Here is a 9,778-nt window from a genome sequence, read left to right on the forward strand (position 1 = left end):
CATAATTGTAGTTGTTTTAAATGTAAAAAATTATTATCTGATAAAAACATTCTCTTATTTTATTTAAGATTGATTCATGGCGTCTGACCAGGAGGTGGTGCAGTGGATAGAGCATTGAACTGGGATGCGGAGGACCCAGGTTTGAGACCCTGAGGTTGCCAGCTTGAGCATGGGCTCATCGGGTTTGAGCAAAGCTCACCAGCTTGGTCCCAAGGTCACTGGCTCGAGCAAGGGGTTACTTGGTCTGCTGAAGGCCGGCAGTCAAGGCACATATGAGAAAGCAATCAACGAACAGCTAAGGTGTCGCAATGCACAATGAAAAACTAATGATTGATGCTTCTCATCTCTTTATTCCTGTCTGTCTGTCCCTGTCTATCCTTCTCTCTGACTCTCTCTCTGTCTCTGTAAAAAAAAAAAAAAAAAAAAAGAAAGAAAGAAAGAAAGATTGAATCATGGCTTCTTCGACTAGGCATAAATGTAAGAATAGTCCTGACACCTTCTGTTATATATGTGGCTGGTACACACTTTAATGTCAAAGGCGCAATATTTCATCATTTGTGACATGTGCATATATTGCTTATTTTCAAGTTCCCCTTGCGATCAAGACAAGAATTGTGCTCCTCATATTGTGTGTCATAATTATGAAAAAATGCTTAGTGACTGGACAAAAGGAAAATGCAAAGGAATGCCGTTTGGTACTTCCATGGTTTGGCATGAACCTAAGGACCACAGTAGTAACTGTTATTTCTATCTGATCGATACAAAGGGCATCAGCAAGAAAAAACGGCATACAATCGCATATCCTAATATACCTTCAGCAATACGACCTATCCCACACTCTGAGACACTCCTGGTTCCAGTTTTCAATGGTTTTATTTCTTCTAAGGATGAAGAAAGTGAACATGGTGATCAGTGTATTTTGATAAGATGCATGAGGAAATGGTTGTAGAATCTGAAGGGTCTTCTTCTGATGCCAAGCAGTCATGAGCCCCTCAGCAGTTTAGCCAACCCGAATTGAATGACTTAGTAAGAGATTTGGGCCTATCAAAGAAAGCAGCTGAGTTATTAGCCTCCAAACTTCAAGAAATGAATGTACTTCACCAGTGAGCTAAAGTATTCCATTTCAGGAAGCATGAACAAATTTTTGTGGACTTTTTTTCCGAAGACAAACACTTTGTTTAATGTCATGATATCAGTAGTCTTCTCAGCCAGCTAGGTGTTACCACTTACAAACAGAATGGTGGCTATTTCTTGACAGCTCTAAACAGAATCTGAAATGTGTTCTCCTACACAATGATAATATTTATGCAGCGGTTCCAATTGGTTATTCAACTCCTCTGTGAGAAGATTATAATGACATAAAAGTTGTCCTCAACTTTCTGAAGTATGAGGAGCATAACTGGATCATTTGTGTGGATCTTAAAATGGTAAATTTCCTGCTAGGACAACGGAGAAGTTTCATGAAGTATCCTTGCTTTTTGTGTTTGTGGGACAGCAGAGCTCGGGAGAAACACTGGACAAGGAGTGGCTGAAACTTGAAGCTTTGGAAGTAGGGATGCAAAATATTGTAAATGAACCTGTAGTTAATAGAGACAGGATCATTTTTCCCCCACTTTACATCAAACTTGGCTTAATGAAGCAGTTTTTTCAGGCTTTGAATAGAGAAAGTGAATGCTTTCAATATATTATCTCTGCTTTTCCTGCCTTGTCTTTTGAGAAGATAAAAGCAGGTGTATTCGATAGACCTCAAATTCAAACCCTCATACATGATGAAGAATTTTCCAGGAAGATGAATAAGGAGGAGAAAGCAGCATGGCAGTCTTTTGTGGCAGTTACAAGAAACTTCCTTGGCAACAAAAAGGCAGAAAACTATGAACTTCTGGGTCAAAGGATGCTTGCTGTTGGCTTTCTATGACATTGGATATAACATTAAGATTCACTGCCTGAACCTTGATAAGTTTCCTGAAAATCTTTGAGCTGTTAGTGATGAGCAGACTACTGCTGGAGCATCAAACGAGATTGTCCTCAACAAGTACACAAATGCAAGAGGTACAAATGCAAATTTTTGCCTGAATAGAATTTAAATAAGTTTTGCACAAATTTTATGATTAAAATAAGTGTTTTAATATGTTTTATTTCAAAATTGTAGACAAATTCTGATGCAATCATATCTTTTATTGTATTAGTGTATTTACTGCATTCCATAAATTATTATATTTTCACAAAGATGATGCCCAAGAAGACATTCTACTTCATTATGTTAAACTAAATGTTGAACATTTTACAATAAGATGAAAACATAAAATCTTGAATTCCAAAAACACTGTAGCTTACAGAGAAAAACAACTGTCAGTTTTGAGATCAGCACACTTGTATTAGGTAAGAACAAGTGTTTTTGTGGATGCAACAAAAATTTTTTCCCCAGTTTATTCAAAGAAGAGCTAACACTTACCCTTCTCAAATTATTATTATTTTAATTCAAAGGGAGGAAATACTCCCAAGCTTATTTTATAAGGCCAGCATTACCTAATTCCAAAACCAGTCAAAAACACTACAAACAAACAAAAAAAGTTTATAGGCCAATATTCCTGATGAACATAGATGTTAAAATCCTCAACAAAAGATTATTAAACCAAATACATTAATACATTAAGAAGGTCATAAGATCATACATTATTATCAAGTGGGATTTTTTTGGGAATGCAAGATTGGTACAATATCTGCAAATCAAAAAGTGTGATACAGCACATAAACAAAATGAGGGATAAAAATTACATGACCATATCAATAGATGCACAAAATGTATTTAATAAAATCCAACATCCATTTATATAAAGACTCTCAGCAAAGTGGGAATACAGGGAACATACCTTAAAATAATAAAGGCCATATATAAAAAACCAGCAGACAACATCATAGTCAATGGGCAAAAAACACAAATGTTTCCCTTAAGAACAGAAACAAGACAAGAATGTATATTATCACCAGTGTTATTCAATATAGTACTGGAAATCTTAACCACATCAATCAGACAAGAAAAAAAATAAAAGGCAGTGAGGTTGGAAAGGAAGAAGTAAAACTGTCATTATTTGCATGATATTCTATATAGTAAAACTTAAAGATTTTACACTAGAAAATTACTAGAACTAATAAATAAATTCAGGAAAGTAGCAGTATACAAAATAAATGCTCAGAAATCAGTGGCATTTTTTAATTTAGAAAATTAAATTTAGCAGGATAACATTAATCAACAAATGTACATAGATTTCAGGTAAACATCACTCTATCATCTGAACAGTTGATTATGTTGTATATCCATCACCTAAGTCAAATCATTTTTCTTCACCTTACATTTGTCCTTCCTTACACCCTTCCCCAATGTTCTTTCCCTCCCTTACATATCTCTACCTCAGGTAACTACTGCACTCTTATCTATGTCCGTGAGTCTCAGTTTTCTATCCCAATTGTGTGTGAAATGATATAGTTTTTAGCTTTTTCTGATTTACTTATTTCACTCAGTATAATGTTCTCAAGGTCCATCCATGCTGTTATAAATGACACTATGTTCTTATTTCTTAAGGATGAGTAGCATTCCATTGTGTGTGTATTACATCTGTAATATATTACATAAATATATTGCATCTTCTTTACTCAATCCTCTATCATGGGACACTTTGGTAGTTTCCATGTATTGGCTACTGTGAATAATGCTGCAATGAACATGGACAATGCATGTATCTTTATGTATCAATACTTTTGAGGTTTGGGAGTAAATATCCAGCAGAGGAATTGAGAGGTCATATAGTAATTCTATTCTTAATTTTTTAGAAACCACTATACATTCTTCCATAATGGTTGTACTAATTTGCATTCCCACCAGCAGTGAATGAATGGGCTCCTTTTTCTCAGCAACCTCTCCAACACTTGTTATTACCTGTATTGTTGATAATAGTCAATCTAACAGGTGTGGGGTAGTATCTCATTGTAGTTTTGATTTACACTTCTAGAATAGGTAGTGAAGATGAGCATCTTTTTATATATCTGTTGGCCATTTGTATTTCTTCTTGGGAGAGGTGTCTTTTCAGATCATCTCCCTATTTTTAAACTAGATTGCTTGTTTGCTTGTTGCTGGGCTTTGTAAAGTCGAACAAAATATCACCAGGTTTGTATGTAATCATAAAAAAACCTCGAATAGCAAAAGAACTCCTGAGAAAAAAGAACAAAGCTGGAGGTATTACAATACCTGACTTCAAATTATACTAGAGTGATGATAAAGAAAGCAGGATGCTATTAGCAGAAAAAGAGACAGACCAATGGAACAAAATCAGTTGCATACTGATATATCAGAAAGAGAAACCAGAAAGCAATACCATTCACAATTGCTTTAAAAATCATAATAAAATATCAGACATTTTTATAGCAATATTTTTTCAGATATATCTCCTTGGAGAATGGAAACCAGAAAAAAGATAAATAAATGAAACTACATCTGTAATAGGGTGCTAAAGAATTGCAAAAATTAACTTTAGTATTTTAGAAGGAAGAGTCAAGCTTCTTGCCACCTCCTTTCTGTGGAGATTGAAGGGAGAAGAATGTGGGAGCTTCCTGGCTTACAAGAACATACTATGTACTGAGATAAGAAACCTCCTTTAACTAAAAGGCTTAAAAGGCATTTTATGATTTAGGCCAAGTGTTCAGAGAGATTTTGTAATATGATTTTTATACTTGTGTGTGATTTACATCAGCTCAAGATGACTGATTACATTCCTGCTTAGGAAGGGCTATTATATTGTAAATGGAAAGGTTTTTGTAGTAGGTTTTGAATAGAAGGAGGAAGGAGAAATGGACCCTCTCTCTTACCCACACCTGTGAGGAAGAAGGTAAACAGCCAGCCAGGAGTGGGGGAGAGGGAAGAGAGATTTGAGTGGTCCTTTCCTTTCTTCTTTCTTTCTCCTTAATGGGCAATTTACAAACGCTTATCCTCTGACATCATATAAGCCCCCTCTCATCCTGAAATCTTGTGATTGATGTATGTACTTCTAGACAAAGGGATCACAAGACCACTCTCCCTTGCTTGAAAAACCTGCATTCTGTAACATTTTATATGCTTCCTAATAATCATCCCTCTTGAAATCCTTTATATGTATAAAAACTTGTAAACTAAACAAGCGGGGACTAGCTTGTTAGGTTTCCAAGGCTATTTTCATTTGGCCTCTCTCCTTATCCTAAGCTAACCATTTTGCTGTGGCAACAGGGATGGGGGTTAGTCACTAGAAGATTTGGGAATGTCTTTTGATATGTAAAATAACATTTATTGCTACTCTGTTGATATGTAAAATGACATTTTTTGCTATTGTGTTACCTTGAAAGTTTTAATATGTAGAATGTTTTTTCCTTACAATAGATCCTATAGTTCAGTGGTCCCCAACCCCTGGGCCATGGACCGGTACTGGTCCGTGGGCCATTTGGTACCAGTCTGCAGAGAAAGAATAAATAACTTACATTATTTCCATTTTATTTATATTTAAGAGTGAACGATGTTTTATTTTAAAAAAATGAACGGATTCCCTCTGTTATATCTGTCTAAGACTCACTCTTGACACTTATCTCGGTCACGTGATACATTTATCCATCCCATCCTAAAGGCTGGTTTATGAAAATATTTTCTGACATTAAACAGGTCCATGGCCCAAAAAAGGTTGGGGACCACTGCTATAGATCAATGTTGCAAACTTGTTAGTAATTAACTATTGTATCATGGTCCCCCAACCTGTATGTGATCATGTCTATATAACTAGCCTCAGAGCTGTAAGGTATTTTTCCCCACCAAGAAGGAAGGAAGGGGGCCAGAGCCACAAGGTGTGAAATAGCAAAGGCTTTATTCAGTACAGAGTGTTTCTCGGATGAGATTCACTGGCCTGGGAGGTGGAGGTCAGGAAAATTGCACATGGAGAGACTGTGTGGGTAAATTTAAAGGGGTCCTCCAGGGAAGTTGGGCTAATATGAGGTAGTGAAACTGGCTGACAGTCAGTCGCTTTTTTTCCCCAAGGACTCCTAGGAAGTTTCTTTTGGGGTGCCTGGTTGTGGGTGGTCCTAGCCAAAGTTTGCGGGCCTGGGTTCCCCACGTGACCATCCCCCATTATCCACCGACCTTACATTCTGATCTTTTTGTGTTAATAAGGGCGCCGCTTATTCATCTGGCTACTTCCTGCTGAATAGGGGCATCATGGGGAGGGAGAGATCGGAAGGTGGTGGCTTTGAGGGGTGTCAGGAGGAACATCCATTTGGCCATGAGTTGAGAAACTTCACTGGTGCGGTTCTGTAAGAATTTTTTTAAAAAAGAGGGGCAAATATGAGTTATATGCTAATAATTAGAAGAAGATTTAGGTAGGATAGGGGCAGCCCAGGTAAGAATAGGTGGCTGCTATTAAGGGTTAAGCAGGTTATAAAAGGAGAGATTTTTGCTTAATCTTTTTTTTTTTTTTTTTTTTTTTGCAGTTGAGATTGAAGCTTCTTTTATCAGGCCAGTCTTACTGAACGGCATTGTTCCCTGCTTCAGCTCACTCTGGTGGCAGGTTCCTGGTGGGAGGGACAGGAGCAAAAAGAGTGTCTGCATGGCCCAATTTTTTGATGAGCCGCAGATGAGTAAGGCCCAGTGGTTCTGACTCCCAACAATCCTGTATGGGAGCAAGTTTGAGGCGAGAGACATGATACCAAGGTGTTTGCCCTAGGAGCTTAGCTGCAGTAGGAGTAGTCAGTATTACCGTATGGGGTCGCATCCATCTGGGCTGTAGGGAGCCAGGCTGGAGCTCCCTTAGAAGAACGCTGTCTCCTGGTTGGAGGGGACCATCGGGTGTGTTTCATCTGGACCCCCTATGGGAGGAAGGGTCCAGTCCACGTGTTCCCTGAGAAGATGGTGAAGTAAAGACAGAAAGGGGAGGTACATGGCAAGAGGAGGGGGGTTGACAGGTAAGCTGTGATTGATTAAGAATGGTCTACCATAAACCAGCTCAAAGGGGCTGAGTCCAGTGGGGTTTCGCGGGGTTGCCCTGATTCTGGTGAGTGCCACGGGGAGGAGATTTGGCCAGGAGAACCTGGTCTCGATGGAAAGTTTAGTTAGCTGACTCTTCAGGATACCATGGGCCCTTTCCACCTTACCCAACAATTGAGGGTGACAGGGAATGTGGAGCTTCCAGGTGATGTTGAGAGAGGTGGTGACCTGCTGGACTATTTGGGCAGTGAAGGCCTGGCCGTTGTCTGACTGGATGGTAGTCGGCAGTCCAAACTGCGGGATGATGTTTTCAATGAGAATGGAGGCAACAGTGCCTGCTGTCTCTCGAGAAGTGGGAAGGGCTTCTATCCATCCTGGAAAGGTGTCAACAAAACTTAAGAGATAGTGGAGTTTTTTGTGAGGGGGCATATGAGTGAAATCAATCTGCCAATCCTGGCCTGGCATGTGCCCCCTCAGCTGATGAGTAGGGAAGCGGGGGTGGAGTCCCTCTTGTGTAGAGGCTTTGGAACAGAAAAGCACATGCTGCATGTACCTTTTCAATAGTAGGCTGGAGGCCTGGGAAGAAAAGAGGAATGGTTGTAAGAATTGATAGAGAGCTTTTGGCCCTATGTGTAAGGAATAGTGGATATCAGAAAGGAGAGTTTCAGCCTGTCCTTTTGGTAAGGCAGTCCTATCTCTGAGAAATATTCATTTCTGGTTGCACACATCTCCACACTTTTTGAGGAGGATCTGTTCTTCCTCAGGAGTGTAGGAAGGTTTCAAGGAGGTGGAGAGAAACATGAGAGGAGAGTGGGAGGCTCCCAGGGTGAGGTTTTGAGCTGTTGCGTCGGCCTGAGCATTTCCCAAGGCCACTGGGTCCTGAGAGGTTTGATGGCCCCTACAATGTAGCACAGCCACCTCAGCGGGAAGCTGTAATATCTGCAAAAGTTTAGAAATGAGGTAGTATTGATTATGGGGGAGCCCCTGGTAGTGAGGAAGCCCCTTTTTTTCCAGAGGGCAGGGTGGCTGTGGGTGATAAGAAAAGCATATTTAGAGTCAGTATATATAGTTACACATTTTCCCTGGGCCAGAGTGAGTGCCTGCATGAGGGCAATCAGCTCTGCTTTCTGGGAGGTGGTGCCCTCTGGCAGCTGTTGAGCTTCTATGGTGGAGGAGGTGGTGACTACCATGTAGGCTGCCCGTCGTCATCCATCAGGTCCCTGTACAGAGCTCCTATCTACAAAGAGTATTAGATCTGAATCTTTTAAAGGAGAATCTGATCATCCATCTCGAGGCCTGTTGAGGAAATCTATTAGCTCCATACAGGAATGGGTGGGTTCCGGAAGTGTCACTGAAGCTGGCAGTAGAGTGGCTGGGTTGAGTTGGGGAGAGGGTAAAAGAGTGACTGAAGGGTTTTCAATGAACAGGAGGTGAAATTCTTGTAGGCAGGAAGGACTTAACAGAGAAAGAGATTTGTGTGAAAGGAGGTCAGTGAGCTTGTGGGAGGAGAAGATAGTGATGGGTTGGGAAAGGGTGAGCTTAGTAGCCTCCTTGGTGAGTTCAGCTGTTGTGCCCAGTGCCCAGAGGCAGGGCTGCCAGCCTTTGATGGAGGTGTCCAGTTGTTTGGAGAGGTATACCACGGGGCGGTATGTGGGCCCCACAGGTTGAGTTAACATGCCAACAGCATTACCGTGCTTTTCATCAGTGAAAAGATGGAAAGGGCATCTGGAGTCAGGTAAAGCAAGAGGAGGAGAGGAGATGAGGGTACCTCAAAGGGTAGAGAAAGCCCTTTTAACAGCATTGGAGGATGTGAGAGGTCCTGTGGGAGTCTCTTTTGCAGCCTCGTAGAGGGGTTTGGCTAAGAAAGCAAACTTCTATTAGACTGAGGAAAAAAAGAGTCTGATCAGCGGTGGTAGGTGGTTGGAGACTGCGGATGGTCTGAGTTCTATCTAGGGTGAGACCTCGGGTGGTGGGAGTCAAGGCGATGCCCAGATAGACTACAGACTGAGAGTGAAGTTGAGCCTTAGTAAGGGAGACACGATATCCCTTCATGGCAAGAAAGTTAAGAAGGGTGGCTGTGTGTCTTCTTGAGGCAGACAGGGAGGGACTGCAGAGAAGTAGGTCATCTACATATTGTAAGAGAGTACTAGTCTCAAGATCGCATGCAGCTAAATCCCGAGCCAACGCCTGTCCAAACAGGTGTGGGCTGTCTCTGAACCCCTGGGGCAGGACAGTCCACATAAGCTGCTGAGCTGCATTAGTGTCCAGATCAGTCCAAGTAAAGGCAAACAGAAAGTAAGAGTCAGGGTGTAGAGGAATGGTAAAGAAGGCATCCTTGAGATCTAGGACCATGAAGTGAGTAGTGTCTGACAGAATGTGTGACAGTAATGTGTAAGGATTAGGGACTACTGGATGGAGGGGAACTACTGCCTCGTTGATTAGGCATAAGTCTTTTACGAGGCAATAAGCTCCTGAAGGTTTTCGAACAGGAAGGATGGGGGTATTGCAGGGAGAGTCCTTTGGGATGAGTAAGCCTTGGTTTAAGAGGTGGGTAATTATTGGTTTAAGGCCCTGGTGGTGTTTTAGAGTCAGGTTTGGATCCCTTTGTCCCCATGGTCACCCTCAGTTCTCAGAGTGGTCAGATTTGAGTATTAGCATCCTAAATCTCAATGTCTGGCCATGGATGGAAAAGGTAAAGTGGATGTGCTCCAGACGTCTCCGCAAGCACACGCACTTGGTCGGAAAAGAAGTCCCTGACACAGCTGCGGTTTCAGACATGGATTTTTG

This window comes from Saccopteryx leptura, chromosome 3 (genome assembly GCF_036850995.1).
Source record: "Saccopteryx leptura isolate mSacLep1 chromosome 3, mSacLep1_pri_phased_curated, whole genome shotgun sequence".
NCBI classification, from domain to species: domain Eukaryota; kingdom Metazoa; phylum Chordata; class Mammalia; order Chiroptera; family Emballonuridae; genus Saccopteryx; species Saccopteryx leptura.